The following is a 21,842-nucleotide window of genomic DNA, read 5'->3' on the forward strand; positions in this document are numbered from 1 at the left end:
TACATTTGGTACATCATTTATAGAGATGAAATTCTACGCACTGACTGGCAATGCAGGAACCCCAGTCCTGGGATGATGCAGCATTCTGCAATCCAGGAAGTTTCTTCCTTAAATTAAGCATCTAAATGTTCTAATGAAGAAATGCGTGTGAGTTGAGAGCTATGTTACATTCAGAATAGACTAAGTGAAAAGACAGCTGTTCAGCAGGTGAACTAAAGTCTTTTTATAATGCCAATGTGTTAGTGTGCAAACCCTTACTTGCACACGCTTTTCAGTATTCAAAGGTAATCACGATAGCACCAGAAGCAGAAATAAAAGTCAACAAGGTCAAAACTTGCAGCAAGGATAGTACCACCACAAGAAATATGACGAACCAGGACCAACAAGTCTAAAATAACAGACAAAAACAACAGGGCCTGCTGCCAACATCTAACTGCAAGTTCAGTTCCAGAAATAAACGACGAGATCGAAACTGGCAGAAACTGCAGAAAGATGATCTAAACTGGACCCAACGATAGCACCAGAAACAGCCAATGATCAACAAGCTCACAACTGGAAGCAAGGACAGTAGCACAAACAAGCAAGATACTTACCAAGCCAACAAGGAGGAGTCAGGGAGGAGGACAGTGTCAGAAACAAGAACAAGAACCGACCCGGAAAGCAAGCAAACAAAACGCTCAACCGCATTCCAATTGGCTTTTTGTGCAAGTAGTATTACTTTTGTTCCTGAATTATATAAAGCTGAAAGCTAAACGCAACTCGGTAATTTATAAAGAAAAACAATTGGAATGTGGGCGCCATTTTGTCTACACAAACGCCTGTTGCCGAGGACTTGAGTGACTTCCACCAAAAGCGTATTCGTCCTTTCCATATCTTGGAGGTATCAAGCAGTGTCTATACATCTGAAAGGTATCTTATGGTGGCTAAAAACTCCAGGAAGCTTGGCTGACACTTATAGGCCCTCCTTCAACTCCAGCGAAGAGGGTCTTGGTGGCAGTGCAACCAGCAGAGGGGTCTTGATTCAGCAGCAGTCACCCCCACTATTCTCTGGTGATGGTCATGGTATAGAGGTCTCCTCTGCCTTGGATGCCTTCTGTATTCAAATATATGTAAGCGAAAATTAGAATGGACTTCACTTGCATCAGAGTTCCAAAAGTATATCCTTCTTCTCTTGATGGTCTAAAGATGAATCAAAGAAAGAGGGGCGTTCCTTTTGCTTATGAAGGCAAAATGTCACAGGGAGTCGGTGCACTGCAAGCCTGTGCCTAGGGATCCTCTGCACACTGTTGCAACACGTGCCATTTGCCTTCTGAGATCACACCCAGAGTACCTTGCCTGCAGGAAATAGAGGGGGCAGAGAAGTGAAAAGATCCCTAACAGAAACCAAGATGGTGGGACCCTTCTCTCATCAAACCTATCCTCCCTGCCTATTCTAAGTCCACCCCCTGCCCATGCCTTCTGTAGTGGTCAGAACCCTGGTGAATGACTGTCTTTGTTATGTCTGTGCTGCCTTTGAAGTGATATTTCCATGGAGATCTCTTAGGGGGACGTTCATATTTACTGGGGGACAGGGTTACCCTTCCTGCAGGGCAATTAAAGAGGCAGTATCCAAGCTATTGATTCACATAGCAGGTATGGAGTTGGTCATTACAGACACCAATTTACATCAGTCCTGTCATAGCTGGGCGTTCTGCTCAAAGAGCTGAGGGTACTATGATATCAAGCTTCTGTGGCTGTATAGGTGTTTACTCACCATGTCAGAACCAGTCAAGGCTTATATTTCTTTATTTCCATGCCACCAGACTGACTAAGGCATACGATTATTGTAATTTAGATCAGGGGTGCAGAAGGTTAAAAGACCACCTCTGCATGCTGGAACTTTGTCTTTAGCAGCAGTCAAGAATGCACAGGTGACTTTTGAACCTGTTTTGTGCCACTGCTAGATACCAGGAAACTGTTTAAAGCAAAGGCACATGTGTGCACTCTAATTTTGGCATGAAACATTTATGAAAGGCGGTCTGGTTAGCAGACCTCCCTTTCATATACAGAATTACCAACATCATTTTAGTTATCAAAATCATAAATGTTGAGCTGAGCTATCCAGTCACACGTACCGTATGTGTGTATAAATACGTGACGAGGACAGAAAAATGTGAAGACAAAAAATATGGTTCAGCAGCACTGGATTTTACAGGCACAAGCTTTCAGACATCTGTACCAGACCAGGTGAGGGTATTAACATTTTCGAAGGACTTTGGTGCCAGTGTGAGCAACATATCTGTTGTTCTCATGGCTATAGGGGATATGGCATTTTAGATTCCATTTTCTACCGTCCGATACTTTGTTCTCAGAATGTGAATGTTCTTCATTAGTAGGTTTGCTTTCCAGTGGCCTCACCAAGCTGCTCTTCTCTGTTATCTGTACTAGGTTGTCTCTCTTAGGCAGCATCTTTTATCTTTTTACTCCTGCAACCGCTTCATCAAGATCACTGTCAAGCTTTCTTTTTCTTTTGACCTCTCAGTGAAGCTTTTCTTTTGACCACAGAAAAGCCGCTGTCAGGTGCTCTTAATTCACAAGGAAATGTCCATCAATGGCAACCATTGCGAGTGCATCTGTTGTTAACCTGTCCTTGCTATTATTTCACACAAGACATGTTTTGCATTTGGTATCTAATTAAGTGGGTGTACCCTTTGGATTTTCCGGTTCCCTAAATCTTGTGTAAACATGTGTTAAACCTTTTTGTGGCCCTGCAAATGTTACTCACATTATGGATAACAATATACAGCAAGCATCTATTTTTTTATTTACAAAAACAGCTACAATTATATGATTTTATCAAGCAGGTTATTATTAGGTTTGTCTAAGTTGTGAAACACCAGGTGAGAAAAAAATCAAGCAGATTTGACCTCTAAACTCACCTCACATTGCATTCTCGTTTATGGAGACCACTTTTTTTATAAAGGAATGCAAAATGACACGTGTCAAAAATAACAGGACTTGGAGAACATGATTTGACCGTTTTTTCGATATATCTTTAAGATAGAATATTGTGAATTAAGTCGTTTTATTTATTTATTTATTTGTTTGTTTGTTTATTTTAGTTTTAAGGTAAGGCGCCACATGCCCAAAGGCGTCAGAGCGCGGCAAGTAAAAGGGGATCAGGATGAAGCAGATCAGATCAGCCAGGTTATGGGTTAGTCGACCCTGTCAAAGAGAATGGTTTTTACGCATTTCTTAAAGATGGTTATCGACTGCACAGTTTTGATATGCGGTGGAAGAGAATTCCATTCCCGTGGTGCTTGATAGTCAAAGGTAGTTTGCCAAATGATTTCAAGCGACAATGCGGTTGAGCTAGCTGCATGATGTTCGAAGAGTGCAGATGCCTCACAGTTGGGTGAGAAAATTGAGCGTAGGTTTGCTTGCATCGATAGCAGTGACCAGTTATTTTGGTGGCAGATTAGTGATGTGCGGCAGTAGAGAAAACATTCACCAATGATCGTATGTATGGATAGAATTTATATTTAAGGAAAACTAAATATCAAGCAGTGGGGCTATATACGCATAAAAATGGGAGAATGCAAAAAGTGAATGTTGAGTATAGTCCTGGAAGACCAAATAAAAGGGTTCATCCCATGGAGTCTGGTTCCCCTATATCTAGATCGCAGGAGATGTTGGTGGAACCTCCATGTAGATGTGTACATTCTGGCAAGGTCTTGCCTTTCATCCTTACACAGGCGATAAAATGAGTACAATTCTGTGGAGGAATAGTAGTCAGTTGTTTACAGTGCAATGAAGGCAGCCTATAAAAGCTCAAACTTCATCCTGGTTGTGTCGATGCGCAACTGAAAACACTGTACATATGTATTTCTCCCTCAGTTTATGGAGAAACCTGCCATATGCACATGTGTATACGGGAGTGACATTCTGGCTACACCACCGTATGCACATGCCAGGGTGCAGTTTGACTTTTGTTGAGCATCAGTCGACGGGAACATGTTCGTCCGGTCCTGTTTCCGCTCCATTAGCTGCCCATGGCGAAGCGGTTCCGGTTCATGTTCCTACGCATGACGCCTTCCATTGCTGCGGGCCACCTTTCATTGAGCTCGCATTCTGTTATTCATCCCTTCTCTTGAGCCTGCACACAACTGAAGGGAACCTTTTCACTAGGCCACGAAGTCTGCAAGGAATCCAAAGGTTCCAGGGCGTTTTCCTTTCCGGCAATAAACCTCTGGAAATCCGTTCCTGTAACTATCATGCATATCACAATGCATGTGCACAAGGACACATGTACTTAATAACCTGTAGCAGAGCCAGCCTTGGGGGGCGCGCCTAGCGACCGCCCGGGGCGCGATGCCCCCCAGGGCGCCCTTAGCCCACCACGCCAGCTCGGGGAAGTCCCCCAAGGGCTCCCCTGAGCTGGCGCCACGGGAGAAGGCGCGGCAGGCAGCCCCATTCAATGAGGGTGCTGTTTGCACCCCATTGTAATCAAATGCGCCCACAGCGGGGGGGGGGGCTCATTCAATGACAATAGGGTGCTAACAAGCCCTATTTATATCATTACCTCCTCGCCAGAGCAAAAGTTATCCATCATGGCCCCGCCACCCTTCCTGGTTAACCAGGGGCGCGCAAGGGGTAAGGGGGGGCGCCAGTTCAACGCCAGTTCGACCAGGGCGCTGCTGCCCTTAAGGCCGGCCCTGACCTGTAGTGTGGTACTTTTTAAGGGACACTCAGGAGCCGTAAACTAGATTCCCAGGTATTTTACGTCTTTATTTGGTGCCAGTTACAGATTTCAGGATACAAATTTCAGTAGAGGGAACCACTTTCACCCAGAGGCACCCACTGGCACCCACCGCCCAGACAGGTCACGCCCAAATGAAACTTATAACTGGGAGAGGAAACACACTACATGACATCACAGCCCCTCGTGACATTACCACGCATGCGCGCCCCTGCACTCACACACACTGACCAAGGGAGAGAGCAAATAACGTACCACACTTCTCCCTTACTCAACAATCTCCCAGCTGCACCAGAGAAGAAAGGAGGGAACTAGCTGATGGACCACACAGGGAAAGAAGAATAGGAACAGTTCACTCCTGCCGAACACAACGCCCGATTAACTTACACGTGCAGCTATGAAAAGGAAACCAGACAGCAAGGCCAGCCAGCAGAGCTAACAAGCACCACTGATGCATGGATGCCCCCAGGCCCAGATCAGCACTAGGAAACAACTGCACCAAAAGCAGTGTACCTCATGGGGTCCCACAAGAATGCAAGCACCGACCGGGACACAGCAGTTACTTCTCCTGCACCCGCGCTCACCCAGACACCAAGGAAACGCAGGAAGAGTGGACACGCAGGGGAATGAAAAGAGCAGCACGGACAGCAGCCACCAGCTGCTAACAACAGTACCTTCATTTAGTACCCCTGCCAGGGCTCCAGAGAAGATTTTGAAGGGGTAGTATTTTGCTCCCTCTTTTTTAAATTTCGGAATAAAAGGATTTTTGGGAGTAAAAAAGTAAGTCCAACTCCCAAAGGGAGTATTTAATAAGGACGTAAACATTTTTTAACTGTAAAACGGAAATGTTTAGTAATAAATATTTTTTTGCATCTATTCACACACATTAAAAGATACATTTTTACCTTCAAATTGGGCAGTAATAATTATAGAGTTTCTTCCTGTGGCACTAGCTGTACTACTGGTCCAAACATATCCATGGATTGTGTGAATGAACGCAGGGGGGACAGGCTTCTACCTATCTGTTCATATTTGTGGGTGGGAGTACTTCTACCCCCTATTTTTACTTTTTGGGAGTATTTACCTCATATTAGGGAGTAAAAGTGGCTGATATACCCCTTAGCTGTAGGGTTGACCCCTGCCAAGGAAACCATAATGCAATCACACAGCACTATCTTAGACCTCACAGCCCAGAAACACATATCCTGAAGCAGAGGTTACCATTCCGTCCTGACCGGCACTAAAACACTGCACCTCGCTTGCCCCTTTTTCTAGGATATCATTCTGTTCTCACACATTCATACACTTCTTCAATGTACTAACTCAGGGGCAACATGAAAAGTACAGGAGAGTGTGTGCATTGACTTATCACTGGCTCTGTGGCAAAAGTACCATATGACTTACAATCGTCATGACCTGGCAAAAGCCTGGAGGTTAATGCTTTGCTTCTCAAACTAAAGAAGGTCTTCTAACTACTAAGCAGAACTTTGTTGACTAACATAGCCTAATATTGCCCATAGCCCGGAAAATCATACTGATATGCAAAAGGGTTAGTGTCCCAGTGTGGAAAACACTATAACACACCAACCTAAGAGTCCATGTTGTAGAGAGGCAGGTGTACATGTCATTTATAGAGCCCACCCCCTCACCTCCATCATACTGGAAGAACAGCAAGAAAGCACTGGGTTTGACACCTGGTATCATCCCAATGCCACATTGAAGGTATGAAAGACGTTATGTGCTCAGACAACCGTATCGAATGTACCCTCAAACTGACGCAGTAGACATGAGCCTGCAGACACCACTGGACATTGAAGAACTGTAAGTAAAGTCTGGCAGATGTAAAGTGGCGCCACTAAAGAGAGAAGATACATGGACGCACTGAACTCGATGTATAACTATCTAAACACGAAGATGTGATTAAACTAACAAAGTAAACGTATATGCGAATATGAAGAAAATCATATACACTAAGAAGATAAGTGGCAAGAGAGGTAGTAAATGCATATATGCAGAAAAGCAACATAGATGCGCGTTAAAGAAACTTGCTAAAGTAGGAAATAGAGCGTGAGTAAAGCAGCCATGCTAAGAAAATGGACGTCAGCATTCTATAATAGTAAGCAAGAAGTCTTGAGATGGAAACTCGAGGCTGCATTGCCGATGGGTACTGGAATGAGAGTGTGTGAGCTGCAATCTTTTTGTTCACCAGGTTTCCCTACTTTATTGAAATGATAAAAAAGTAGTATTTTGCCATTTTCTTTGAGTCTGTCTGGTTATTTGGGCCTGTGATAATTTATTGTGGTAATCCCATTCGGCACTTGGAACGCTCCAGGTGCTATTGCACAATGTTGTACTAGCATTTTCGCCCTGAAAGGAAATCACAGTTAAAATATACAACAAATATATTACAAGCTTCTGAATGTTGTCAACTACAGGAAAGTCGTGTATATAATGGTCATGTTCAGTTAATTCATCACAACGATCGAATAACGTCGATCCCCCTTGCACTCAGTGCAGATAAGAGATCCACGTATCCTACTTTGTATACTACAGACGTTAGATGTGGTCAGTGCTGGAAATGGAACACATTCTCATCCTTGGAGTGGCGTGGCCGGGGCCCTAAGCAATACAGTATATCTGCTTAGAACCCAATCCTAGTGACTTGCATAAAAGCCAATAGCATTATGGGAACATAAGAATGTCCACAATTTTAAACATGCAAAGAAGAAAATAAGGTGGCTCCACCTTATTAAAACAGGTGCTCTCAGTTGGCCCCTGTCAGGGCTGCACTAGTATATGGTTTAGTACTTGTATAGTTTGAAAAATAATTTGAAAAATAATTCACTTGGAAAAAGAGTTTAAATTATTCGTAGGAATTGTTTATTCACATTCCTCTTTGTGTATTAAACTGAGTATTTAGATTGCAAATTCCATGAGGACAGGCACATATAATGGTTGGCCTTTCTAAGTACATGTGCCAATGCATTTCGGTTATAAACCATCTTCAGGGCTGGACATATTATCTAAATTCAAAATTGTGCTTTGCCCAACATGCACTTGCATTACCAAACGTAATTGTAAAAGAACAACAAGGTTAAACATAATGCAATTATATTCATGCATAGAAGTAATGTTAGTCACATACCAATCGTATTCATATCCACAAATATGTCCCAAAGTGTTGATATATAGAGAAAAGAGGAAACTTAATGTCATTAATGTTATATAGATTCACGTGGTATACACGCTAAATCGGGTTGACAAGTAAGAAATGTACCTCTCATGTCATGTCTTCAAAAAACGTGTAAATCACACATGTGATCGCAGCTCCTGCCAAAGAGATAGGAGCGTATAAGTAAACGGTGGTTTCTCGCAATGATTACGAGTGTCCGATGAGCTTGGGTGCTTACCTCTCTCCTTAGTGCTGAAGCTCCGGAGTCAGACGCATACGCGGAAAACCCGAGTGCGTCCGACTGCGTGAGCATTTATACTTTGCCATGGAGATGGGGCAAGGTGACGTGCTGCAGCCGGAAGGTCGCTGCACGTACGCCTCGGGCCCCACCCCTCCGTGTAAACACGGATGGGCGGGGCTGTCTCCAATGGCAACCACCATAACAATGTGGATTGCTTCGTATGGTGCACCGTTTCAAGATCTCAAAGACAATAACACCTTTCCCTGAAACAATGTATACCAACTAGGTACTGCAGGACACATAACGCGTGTCAGCAAGCAGACCCTCAATGTTAATTGCTTGTGGCAACAATCAGTTACAATTTTCGTGAAAGTATATGTGAAACTCACTCCAATGAGGAGTGGAAGCCTAACTGTCCATATATAAATAAATATTTAAATATTATTAGTCAAAGTGTGCCCAGTAGAATACCCAATGATGTGGAAGGAAAATACCAAAAGCTGAATGCAAAGTCGAATGCAAAACGTAGAATCAAAAAAGTGTCTCATGCATGAATGGTTATTCATTCAGGTAGGGACAACGTTAACTGTTGTATATACAGTTCTCAGGAAGGGTCAACATTCAGTGTTATCTATATTTTCTGTAAAGCATGCTTTGTCAACTCCTGGTTAGAGAAAACACATGTAGTTTAGCTCTTCGTTAATCCATTGAGGTGCCAAAGAGAACAATCAATTGATCCAGAATGTTTCCCGTTGAACAGGTGCTTTGTGCAGGTTACATGGGCTATGGGGTCTTGTGGGGGTGATTCTTGGCTGAAAGGGGGCATAAACAGAAGCATAAGAATATTATCTCTTAACTAAAGTGGCAGGAACTTGAATCTCGATGGAAGACGAGGCATGCAAGGCTCAGCGCCTCAAGATGGCGACAGGGCAGAAGAGGATCGGATCGTCTGAAGGAAGGTAAGTATGACACGCTGCACTTTCGCAAACACAATGATTGGCTGCTTGTTCCTCCTTATGATTGGAAGTTGAATCTGCTATTCAGCTTCTGGACAATCATAAGGATTAGGAGCAAACAGCCAATCATTGTTTGCAATTGGACCAGCCAGGTGGTGCTTAGTCCCAACACAGTGTCTCCCGCGCTCAGAGATTTCCCTCTGCCATTGGGCTCCTTCGCAGGGACTCAGGAGCATTTTTTTTGCACAAAGCAAACAGTCCAGTGGCACTGGGGCAGTTTGGGCCACGGGCCTCCATGAACGCTGCTCCGGCAAGGCATTTTTTGCCGAAGCTGAGCTCTGTTTTGTTCCGGGACAAATCCTCACCTAGATGTGGTTGCAATGCCTTAAAGAACATTCAGCATTGTGTAACCAGTTATCATCGTTGACTAACAAGAGGCCACGATCTTAGCATTGGAAGTTTGTAATAACACTTGAAATAAAACATCACATATTCAGCACTGGCCGTTTCCACCTAGACCCAGCCACTACTTATCTGTCCCATGCCAAGACTTTATCATTACCTCACTGCTCCTTGTCTGACCCTGCTGCCCCAATGCGCTAGCACAGGGTAGCATGTTCGGTGATCCCTACGGCGTGCTGTACTGTTGGTCGTACAGCCATCTTCGTGTATAGTGTTCCATCGTACGTATAATGGAGATAAAGAAAAGGTAGCATATAGCTACCAATTATCACAAGACGGCAAGCCAGCAGGGAGCTGAAACACTGAATGCCAGCTGAATAGCTCTGAATCCTTCTAAGTGTCTGATGTGGAGGAACCAGTGTTAAAAGGCAACGAGATGATAACACTTCTGTTTTCCCCAATGGAAGTGACAGCATAACAAGCACCAGCAAACACACCTTTGTAAGGTGAGTACGGCGAGTGCTGCGAAGCGCACACTGTAAGCCCCAGAACGTAAGTAATATGTAAAGGAATATATTGGCATATTATTAGACTGCTGACTGGCAATATGGGGGAGGTTGCTGGGGACCCCTGAGGCTCAAGGCCCCATCATTTGAAAAGGTCGAAAGGCCCAGACGCCGGCCCTGACCCTTTACTTTTCTGTAGTGAAGCCTCATAATGACTGAATTCCAACATTTTCCTTGGAGCCAAGAGAGCATTTGATGGTTGATTTTCTAGGTGAGCATCTGTGGATGGGAGGGGACATGTTCAGACATGGGTTACAAGCTTACTGCGTCTAGGGGTTCAAACTACTACTTACTAGTGAGGCCTAACAAGGTCAAAGTATGTCTGGGTTTTCTTATTTTCTAGTGCAGAGGGGACACAGTCCTAGTAGAGCAGGCTGGACTCCACCTTTTGGAGGGCAGATTCGACATGGATTTACATGTGTTGGTCCCCACCCACAATGGCATGGACACGCTCAACAAATGATGTCATGGAATACAACCCAGAGGAATTGCCAGTGGTTAGGAAGAGTTGGCTCAAGCGTTTACTTGAATCGCTGCTGTGTTGTCAACATGATGGCACAGCTCTGCTTTATATATGGCCATACCCATGCCAGGTGTATGGAGAGCCCAGCATTTGGCAGGATCACCTTACAGCACAGCGCCGGTGCAGCTCAGCGCCCATCTATCCAGGCTAACAGAATACGACAGCCAGATGGTCTTCATTAAATGTTTCAAGAGTTTTATGGCCTTAAACTAACCCTTCCACCCCCGCTAGCGGTTCGGAAGCCTCCTTGTGTTGGAGATTAAGATAACTCGTGCAATGTGGATGTCAGAGTTGGTTCTAAGCCCATGGAGAGAGAGGTATAAACTATTGTAGCCGGAAACAGGGGGGAAAGAGGACAGGGGTTCCCGAGTTTTACAGATGGGGAGTCCTGGCGGTCCACTAATCGCACGTTTATGGCGGTGTCTGAGGGGCAGCCCTGCCCGGCCGTGGGGGTCTGGCGAGGAGGGTCCCCGGTTCAACCAGTGCTGCTGCACGGTAGTCCATTCCAGCTGCGCGTAATCCTCGGCCGCCTGGTTTTACGAGCGAGCGATCTCTCTGCCCCGTTTTCTCGACACGGGCCTAATTTACAGCGCTGCAGGAGTAATCCAGCCTGGGACCTTGCTGGAAACATTAGTCATCTAACTAGACATCCCCCTACCCCCTAACCGCGCTCAGTGCGTGCTTGAGGGAAGCACCAGGGGGAGCTTTGGGCGCGAGCCGTGCAACACAGATGCCTCACCGATTGCTATGTATAAAGGTGGCATTCATCAAGAGAGATTCAAGCTCACAGAAGCAGCACCATCGGCTTATACGCTATAACATTCCCTAAACAGCCTTCTAATACGTTAAATCATCTGTACACCGATGCTGCGTTGCCAGAGGGTAACTTCACTCTACTCTTCGGCTTTGCTTTTGAAGTGAAAGCCCATTACTGGGACATGTCCTTCTTGACATGGAGTCACCGGGGAAACCCTATCACCACCCCTCCTACTAAGAACTATCAGCCGCATTTCTTTAGGGGGCACTTGGCCCTCACCCCATTGATTCCACTTCCCTGACGGTTCTTCCTGCACTTTCTTTCCGTTTTGCCCTTTTCCTTAACATGCTCTTGCGCCGCCTTCTTTACCTTCCTCGGAGGATTGTGTATGGCATTTTTTAGGAGTGTTATCGGTTGTTAAGCGTGGGTGTATTCTGTGGTGGTCCGCTAACACAAGGGGTCTCATTACGAGATTGGTGATAAAAATGAAACTTACTGGCATGCCGGTACTACCGTGTCCGTGTAGCACTGCTGCCGGAATCAACGGATGATTCTGAGTCAGCGTGCGTGCGCATCCCAGCATGCCAGAAACGTTAGCACCGGCATGCTGGTAACACCACCAAATGGCCCCAAAAGCCCCCATCAGGGATGTCAATTGGGGGTCACCAGAGGTCGCAAGTGCGACCTCTGTGGTCTCCCTTGCGACCTCTAAAAAAAAAACTAAAAAAATATATATTTTTTTCTTTTTTGCAATGCAATGCAAACTCCTGGGCTGTGGCCAGCACCATGTGGCTCTTTACTTCGGGAGTGGCTGGCTTTCTTGTTCAGGCCCCTTTAAAAAAGAAGAAAAATAAGAACAGAACAGGAGTGCCACAAGTCTAACACTTTCAGCACTGACCCTAAAAGAAAGAATAGGAATGCCAAAAAATGTGTCTTTCTGGAATTCTATACAATAATTGCTAGACTCATTAAAGGTTTATTTCAGGCACACTTCATGGGGCGAGTCACTGATTTAGTTTGTTCTTAAACGCCTGAACTCAGCCTTTCATCCTTCTGAGGTTGATAAATGGGTACCAACACAGGTTGAGTGATATTGGGTGTATATTTCTTCTATGTAAAGCACTTAAGCGTAAGTGCTATATAATAACACATCATTATCATTTGGTCATGGACGTCTGCTTGCATTCACAGTAATTTGGTAATATGGGACCATACACACTGATCTTAACCATACATATGGCGATCCATTCTTGTATGAAATGTACATCACGTTATAGTGATATTGTAACCATATTTTTCATAGTGTACAACGCTATGTGATGCCACTTCCTGTTTTGTCAACGGGTGATGGGTCGTGTTCCATCGCTTCCTGCGATATCACTTCGGGGTCGGGTCAAATGACATCACTTCCTGTGATGTCATCAGGGGGTCAAGGGTCATGTGATGTCACTTCCGCTACCCCTGGCATTTTGGTGAAATGACATCCCTGGCCCCCATACTGGCATCCTCGCTGACGCTGACTCCGTCTCCGTGCACACCGCTGTTACCAACACCAGTATTACTGGCACCGGAAATAACGACATCGCCGGAATAGGAAATGTACCGGTGCCCATTATAAAAACACAATCCATTGCAACCCTCAGGGAACAGGCGTGTGAGGCACAATCTGAGCACTTAATAATATTGAGAGACATGCCCACAAGACAGCCGTCCGAAGGCGCAAGCCAAGGTTCAGTGAACCTGAACTGAACATGCTTACGGACACGCTGGTTGATCAGTCTGCCGAAGTGTTCTGTAACGACCTACGACAGCAAACACAAACCAGAAAGAAGGCTATCTGGGAGGAGGTTGCCCGGAAGGTGTCGGCGGTGGGGACAACACCCAGGACAATGCGGGACTGCAAAAAGAGGTGGAACGATCTACATCTCCGTGTACACAACCTCCTTGCCGCATGCACAGCACCCCCAGGGCACGGCCACAGGAGGGGGACCACCATTCTCAATTAAACTGCGGGCATGGGAGGAAACTTGCAGCAGTATTATACACATAGAGGCAATAGAGGGAGTCAGAGATGTGGAGGCTGGAGATGTGTCATCCAATGATGCCGGTGAGTCCCCGTAAGCCCAAAGTCACATCACACACCTTGTATCCCCAATGCCAATGGGTAGACCAATATGTCAAGTACGTTTAACCCGAGGGCAGTATATCCCTGCTGGCATTCCACTCACCATCAACCTCGATGCACACATGCACATCGTACTTGCCTGCAACCCCCACCCATACACCACTCACACATCACACAGGTCCTCTATATTGCCCCCACAAGTTGCATCTACATGCACTCAGACACACATCCCCCTGACAGTGCACAACTGCTGTCGTCACTGCCGTGCTACCACATGGCGTAAGTCATGTCAGTGTCACGTACCCCCACCACCAGCAGATGACAAGATGCACACATCAATGATACATGTGGCGCACTTGTCCCACACATCATATCCCATCCTGCAAAATCACCATCAATGCAGCAACTGCCATAGGCAGCAGTTACATGTGAAACACATCCGTTTCACAATCAGACACAACATGTCATACAGCTTGTGTGGCACGCCCATAACACCCAAACCGGGAAACACCAGTACCCCAGGCAACAAACACTGCTCACACCATGTCTGCACACCACACATGTACCCACACTGCATCCCCGACACATGCATGTGTGCACCATACCATGCCTTCCACCATGTCCATGACAATGCACATACATTGGAAAGTACTAGCATTGATGTCTGTCTGATGGATTCACACCCATCACTGATGCCCTGCCGTACTGTCCCACACAGGCACATCATCTGGAAATGACGGCGAACAGCTGACCACATCCAGGGCCACCAAGGCACGGCCCCGCCGCAGGACACCCACCCCCTCCAGCTAGGATACCAACGCATCCACCAGCATATGGGGACGGGCAACAACACATATGGCCCAGCCCCCCCACTAGCAGGATGAACCTGCCGCCCAGCCCTTCCGCCAGCAGGAGGCACCTGCCGCCCAGCCCCCTCACCAGCAGGAAGCACCTGCAGTCATGCACCCCCGCCAACATGAGGCACCTGCCACCCAGCCCCCCTGCCAGCAGGAGGCACCTGCCGTCTAGCCCCCCCACCAGTAGGAGGCACCTGCTGCCCAGCCCCCCCGCCAGCAGGAAGTACCTGCTGTCCAGCCCCCTGCCAGCAGGAGGCACCTGCCGCCCAGCCCCCGCACCAGCAGGAGGCACCTGCACCCTTTTCCACAAGGGGCTGGTCCGGACACCATTGGGGAGGACGGTGGACTGGACAACATACCCAGCGACCAGGGATATGTGGATGCAGCTGGATTCAGTCCCGTGGGCCCTTGGAGCCCACAACCCATACAACCACCACCACTACGTCATTCACATGACATTGAGGGGCGTCTCACTAGGATGGAGAAACGTCAGCAAGCCATGCACACAGTGGTGCAGCAATGCTTTGCAGAGGCCCAGCTCATGTGGTAGACAATGCAGGACACCGCCAGGAACACTGCACGCATGCTGGGCAGAGCCACAGAGGGAGTGTACCATCTCCGTCTCTGTGATAACCTGGGTATCAATGGGCAGGCCCCGGCGTGGCTGACCTCTTTCCTCTCCAATCGACCCTCCCAGGTCCAACTGGGGTCCTTCCTCTCTGACATCTTTTTCTCTACCTGTGGTGTCCCCCAGGGATCTAACCTCTCTCCCTGGCTTTTCAACCAGTATCTGGCACTCCTTGCCCACCGCATCGCCAATCTCTGCCCCAACTTTCAGTGCTATGCGGATGATACCCAGCTCATTTTCAGGCTACCCTCAGCCTCCTCCTCTCCTTCCCTTATCTCTGACTGTCTGTCTGCTATCCAGGAATGTTGTGCCACCAATGACCTCTGCCTTAATGCCAGCAAGACTGAGATTCTACTCATTGGCACACCCACTCCCTCCTTCCCTGCAGCTCTCTGGCCGGCCCCTCTTGGCCCTCTTCCTGCTCCTACCTGCAAGGCACAAAAACCTCAGGGTCATCTTCGACTCCACACTCTCCTTCTCTCCTCACATATCTGTCATCTCTAAGAAGTCTCACTACCAGCTGCACCTCCTCAGAGGTATTCTTCCTTTCCTCTCCTTCCCCCAGAACCTCACCGTCTCCAGAGCCCTGGTTCTCTCTAAGCTGGACTACTGTGACAGCCTCTATCTAAATCTGCCTGCCTCTACTCTCCGCCCTCTGCAACTCATCCAGGACAGGACTGCGAGACTTGTCCTTGGCCTCAAGCCCAGGGATCGTGTCTCTCCAGGTCTGAAATCCCTACACTGGCTCCCAGTGGCTGCGAGGATTAAGTTCAAAACCCTCTGCATTGTACACAAGGCCTTCTGGGGCCTGGGGCCAAAATACCTTCAACTCTCACTTCCTAAATATTTGCCTTCTCGTGCTCTTCGCTCATCCGCCTCCAATTCCCTCAGGGTCAGCCGCTTCTCCAAACAACGAGCTGGGGATAGATCTCTCCCCTCGGCAGGGGCCTCCCTCTGGAACAACCTTCCTGCCTCCCTGAGAACTTGTGGAGAACCATCTCCGGTTCCGGAAGCACCTCAAAACCTTCCTCTTTGCTTCTGCTTTCTCTGTCCCTCTCCCCTGCTAAATTCCTGACTGAAATTGCACTGAATCTGCAACTGGGCCACTCTCACCGATCTCGGCCCTTGGCCCAGCCACTCTCCCCTCGCACTGCCTCCCTGGCAACCCCTCCACTGCGGGACTGTCTCTGTATCCCTACAGCCCCCCTTCCCAGCACTTGTCTGCACTTAGCTTGCACTTGCCACCAGTTGGCCCTTATTATTATTTATCTTGTTATTCTACTACCCCTGTACTGCACTTTCCCCTCTCCCTTTCCCTTGCACTTTTTCCTTCCCCCTACCCTTGCACTTGCGCGATCTGAATGACACTTGCCTAGTAGGATCGTTGTCTGTCTTCCCTTGTTCCCTCCCCCTGCCTCGTTGCGCCTTGAAACACTTTTGTATAGGCATGTTACAAATAACATATCATATCATACCATATGGCACGGCATGTGAGGGAGTGTAATGGATCCATTTCAACCTTGGTGGAGTCGATTGCTGTGTTGATTCAGGCAATTGCCAAACAATGGCACATAACCACGCCACTGGAATCATCCTCCAGTACGACACCCAAAAGTTTGCGGCAAAGCAGCCCTTTGCGTATATCGCAGTGGCTCATGCGTCCTGCAGAAGGGCTCACCCCTCTGACAAAAAGGGGGCCTCAATAGGACAAGGATTTGATGTGTGTGGGGAGGGATAGTTGGGGAGGGGGTGTGGGGATAGTTGGGAAGGGGGCTAAGGTATAGTTGGGTGGGGGGTGTTGGCATAGTTGGTTAGGGGGTGTGGGGATAGGATAGTTGTATGGCTAAGTGGTGAAAAAGAGCGGCAAGCAGGAAGGCACCAGGTGGGCAGGGCTTGCTAAGTGGTGAAAAAGAGCAGCAAGCAGGAAGGCACCAGGTGGGCGGGACTTAGGCCAGGTGACCTAGATCCACTTACACCTGCTCCCCAGCTGCAAAGTAAAAGCGGCTGGAGGGCTCCTTAAGTAGGGAAAAGAGCGGCAAGCAGGAAGGCACCAGGTGGGCGGGGCTTGCTAAGTGGTGAAAAAGAGCGGCAAGCAGGAAGGCTCCAGGTGGGTGGGGCTTAGGCCAGGTGACCTAGATCCACTTACATCTGCTCCCCAGCTGAAAAGGAAAAGAGGCTGGAGGGCTCCTTAAGTAGGGAAAAGAGCGGCAAGCAGGAAGGCACCAGGTGGGCGGGGGTTGCTAAGTGGTGAGAAAGAGCAGCAAGCAGGAAGGCGCCAGGTGGGCGGGGCTTGCTAAGTGTTGAAAAAGAGCGGCAAGCAGTAAGGCACCAGTTGGGCGGGGCTTAGGCCAGGTGAGCTAGATCCACTTACACCTGCTCCCCATCTGCAAAGGAAAAGAGGCTGGAGGGCTCCTTAATTAGGGAAAAGAGCGGCAAGCAGGAAGGCACCAGGTGATATGATAAGATATGATCATTTATTTATATAGCGCCTATACACAATGTGTTTCAAAGCGCTTCAAGGCAAGTGAGGGAACAAGGGAAAATACAACGACATTCTTACAGGCCATGAACAGTAAGGATGTGAAATTAACTATCGTACTCGGCCTGACGACATTTCAGATAGTGCAAGTGCTAAGACATAGATAAGGAAGGAAGGGGGAGAGGGGGAAGGAAATGTAAACAGACAGGCGACTACTCTACTATACTTGATGACATTTCTGGTTGAGCCGAGGAAAACAAAAGGTGAGGCAGACGGGTGCAGAAAGGGAGGGGAGGAACAAAACAAGCAACTATCGTACTAGGCCTGACAATGTTTCAGATAGTGCTGGAGGGGGGGAGAGGCAGTAAGGGGATGGTGGAGCGACAGACGAAGTTGCTATCATACTAGGTCCTGGGACAATTCTGATAGAGTAAGTGCATAGAAAAAAAGTAAGGGGAGGAGTGGAGGAGATAGGAAAAGGGAGAGGGGAGGGGAGGAGAGAACAGAGAGTAAGCAGTCAAAAAGAGTGGAGAAGCAAGAGGGGAGAGCGAATACAGTTGCAGAAGTCAGTAGTACCACATAATATTGCAAGCCAGGATACAAGATGAAGATGGGAACAGCATGACTCAGGGCCACCATGAGTACAAGATGCAAAGTAAGTCCAGCATGAGAGTTGAGAAAGGGTGACGCACCGTGAATCAATGAAGTCCATAAAAGTAAAATCCAGCATTGGCCACAAGACGGTGGTGGCGAAACCAGAATGTATCAGGACAGACTCCTGTGTGCAGGAGGGGGGGCACAAGGGAACAACACGGGGGTACCAGAGAGGGTGGGGATGGCCTGTGGGGACAGAGGGTGTAAACACATGTTGGTGCATGCTTACCTGCTGTCTTAGCAGGGTGTCGGACCCTGGATCCACCTGGTCTGAACAGGTCCAAACAGGAATTGCCCTTCACTTTGGATGCCCCGGCGAAAGACGCCCTTGATCTAAGAGTTAAGAGCAGGAAGGAAGAGGCAGGGCTAAGAAGGTGGGTGGTGCTTAGGCCAGGTGACCTAGAACCACTTACACCTGCTCCCCAGCTGCAAAGGAAAAGAGGCTGGAGGCCTCCTTAAGTAGGCAAAAGAGCGGCAAGCAGGAAGGCACCAGGTGGGCGGGGCTTGCTAAGTGGTGAAAAAGAGCGGCAAGCAGGAAGGCACCAGGGGGGCAGGGCTTGCTAATTGGTGAAAAAGAGCAGCAAGCAGGAAGGCAGCAGGTGGGCGGGGCTTGCTAAGTGGTGAAAAAGAGCAGCAAGTAGGAAGGCACCAGGTGGGCAGGGCTTAGGCCAGGTGACCTAGATCCACTTACACGTGCTCCCCAGCTGCAAAGGAAAAGAGGCTGGAGGGCTCCTTAAGTAGGGAAAAGAGCGGCAAGCAGGAAGGCACCAGGTGATATGATATGATATGATAGTTTAATTATATAGCGCCTATACACAATATGTTTCAAAGCGCTTCAAGGCAAGGGAGGGAACAAGGAAAAATACAATGACATTCTTACAGGCCATGAACAGTAAGGATGTGAAATTAACTATTGTACTCGGCCTGACGACATTTCAGATAGGCAAGTGCTAAGACATAGATAAGGAAGGGGGGGGGAGGGGGAAGGAAATGTAAACAGACAGGCGACTACCGTACTAGGCCCGACGACATTTCTGGTTGAGCCGGAGGAATACAAAAGGTGAGGCAGAGGGGTGCAGAAAGGGAGGGGAGGAACAAAACAAGCAACTGTCGTACTAGGCCTGACAACGTTTCAGATAGTGCTGGGGGGAGGGGGGGCAGTAAGGGGATGGGGGAGCGACAGTCGAGGTTGCGATCATACTAGGTCCAGGGACAATTCTGATAGAGTAAGTGCATAGAAAAAAGTAGGGAGAAGAGTGGAGGAGATAGGAAAAGAGAGAGGGGAGGGGAGGAGAGAACAGAGAGTAAGCAGTCAGAAAGAGTGGAGAAGCAAGAGGGGAGAGCAAATACAGTTGCAGAAGTCAGTAATAACACATAATGTTGCAAGCCAGGATACAAGATGAAGATGGGAACAGCATGATTCAGGGCCACCATGAGTACAAGATGCAAAGGAAGTCCAGCATGAGAGTTGAGAAAGGGTGATGCACCGTGAATCAATGAAGTCCATAAAAGTAAAATCCAGCATTGGCCACAAGACACCGATGATGAAACCAGAATGTATCAGGACAGACCCCTGTGTGCAGGAAGGGTGCGGGGGGGAACAAGGGAACAACACTGAGGGACCAGAGTGGGTGGGAATGGCATGTGGGGACAGAGGGTGTAAACACATGTTGGTGCATGCGTACCAGGCGTCAGACCCTGGATCCTCCTGGTCTGAACAGGTCCAAACAGGAATTGCCCTTCACTTTGGATGCCCCGGCGAAAGACGCCCTTGATCTAAGAGTTAAGAGCAGGAAGGAAGAGGCAGGGCTAAGAAGGTGGGTGGTGCTTAGGCCAGGTGACTTAGAACCACTTACACCTGCTCCCCAGCTGCAAAGGAAAAGAGGCTGGAGGCCTCCTTAAGTAGGCAAAAGAGCGGCAAGCAGGAAGGCACCAGGTGGGCGGGGGTTGCTAAGTGGTGAAAAAGAGCGGCAAGCAGGAAGGCACCAGGTGGGCGGGGCTTGCTGAGTGGTGAAAAAGAGCGGTAACCAGGAAGGTACCAGGTGGGCGAGGCTTAGGCCAGGTGACCTAGATCCACTTACACCTGCTCCCCAGCTGCGGGGCTTGCTAAGTAGTGAAAAAGAGCAGCAAGCAGGGAGGCACCAGGTGGGTGGGGCTTGCTAAGTGGTGGAAAAGAGCGGCAAGCAGGAAGGCACCAGATGGGCGGGGCTTAGGCCAGGTGACCTAGATCCACTTACACCTGCTCCCCAGCTGCAAAGGAAAAGAGGCTAAAGGGCTCCTTAAGTAGAGAAAAGAGCGGCAAGCAGGAAGGCACCAGGTGGGTGGGGCTTGCTAAGTGGTGAAAAAGAGCGGTAACCAGGAAGGCACAAGGTGGGCGGGGCTTGCTAAGTGGTGAAAAAGAGCGACAAGCAGGAAGGCACAAGGTGGGCGGGGCTTAGGACAGGTGAGCTAGATCCACTTACACCTGCTCCCCATCTGCAAAGGAAAAGAGGCTGGAGGGCTCCTTAATTAGGGAAAAGAGCGGCAAGCAGGAAGGCACCAGGTGGGCGGGGCTTAACAAGCAACAAACAGTGAAATTACAGCCAGCAGGTGGCAAGTGCTGGTTAAGGCAGCAGACAGGGTGAGTCTGGTAAGTGCAGAAATAAAAGGGGTGGGGGCTGTATGGTAACAGATACAGGCCCCAGTGCAAGGGATAGCCAAGAGGCAGTGCAGGTGGGCGACAGGGTGAAAGGATACCTGGGCCAGAAAATCAGAAGGTAGGCCAGGTGCACAGTGCAAAAAGAGCAGATCAGCAGGGGAGAGAAGGCAGAAGCAAAGAGGGAGGTCTTGAGGTGCTTCCGGAACTGGCAATGGTTTCCTCAAGTTTTAGAGTGGCAGGGAGGCTGTTCCAGAGGGACGCCCCAGCCAAAGACAAAGATCTACCCCCAACTCATTTCTTAAAAAAGCGACTGACCGTGCGGGAGGTAGAGGTAAAGGAGCGAAGAGCTTGAGAGGAAGGTATTTACGAAGAGACAGCTCAGCTGAAGGTATAATGGATCCAGGCCCCAGAAAGCCTTGTGGACAATGCAAAGGATTTTGAAATTAAACCTTGCAGCCACTGGAAGCCAGTGGATAGATTTCAGGGCTGAAGAGATACGATCTCAGGGCTTGAGGCCAAGGACAGTCCTGTTCTGGAAAAGTTGCGAAGGTCAGAAAGTAGAAGCAGGTAGATTTTGAAAGCGGCTGTTACAGCAATCCAACCTAGAGAGAACCAGGGCTCGAGAGACAGTGAGCTTTTGGGAGAAGGAGAGGAAAGGCAGAGTACCTCTGAGGAGGTGCAGAAGGAAGTTTGACTTTTTAGTGACATGAGAGGTGTGGGCAGAGAAGGAAAGCGTGGAGTAAAAGATGACCCTGGGGTTCTTAGACTCACAGGTAGGGGTAGGAGGAGGGCCCAGGGAGGCCGGCCAGAGAGTGAGAGGAAAGGAGGGAGAAGGCATGTCAATAAGCAGGATCTCAGTCTTGCTGGCATTCGGGCAGAGATCATTGGCGGAACACCAATCCTGAATGGCAGATAGGCAGTCAGAGATGAGAGAAGGAGAGGAGGTGGCTGAGGGAAGCCTAAATATGAGTTGGATGTCATAAGCATAGCACTGGAAATGGGAGCATAAAATGGCGATGCAATGAGCGAGAGTTGCCAGGTATTGGTTAAAAAGCCAGGGTGAGAGGTTAGACCCCTGTGGAACACCACAGGTAGAGAGGGAGATA

General features: G+C 48.4%; 1 protein-coding gene and 2 long non-coding RNA genes across 8 annotated transcripts in view; 1 reads left to right on the plus strand and 2 right to left on the minus strand.

Annotated features, from left to right (window-relative positions):
• The window catches only part of EMID1 (EMI domain containing 1), a 949,835-nt gene that overhangs the window by 456,846 nt on the left and 471,147 nt on the right, over positions 1–21,842 (plus strand). The gene's annotated exons all lie outside the window — the stretch shown is intronic.
• The window catches only part of LOC138492227 (uncharacterized), a 397,170-nt gene that overhangs the window by 251,000 nt on the left and 124,328 nt on the right, over positions 1–21,842 (minus strand). The gene's annotated exons all lie outside the window — the stretch shown is intronic.
• Positions 7,596–8,271, minus strand: LOC138492226 (uncharacterized). The gene is made up of 3 exons (XR_011276167.1): positions 8,149–8,271; positions 8,016–8,068; positions 7,596–7,794 (listed from the first exon to the last, which is right to left on the minus strand). It is a non-coding gene; the product is annotated as an uncharacterized lncRNA (long non-coding RNA).

This window comes from Ambystoma mexicanum, chromosome 10, assembly GCF_040938575.1.
Source record: "Ambystoma mexicanum isolate Mex_15411 chromosome 10, UKY_AmexF1_1, whole genome shotgun sequence".
In the NCBI taxonomy this organism is placed as follows: domain Eukaryota; kingdom Metazoa; phylum Chordata; class Amphibia; order Caudata; family Ambystomatidae; genus Ambystoma; species Ambystoma mexicanum.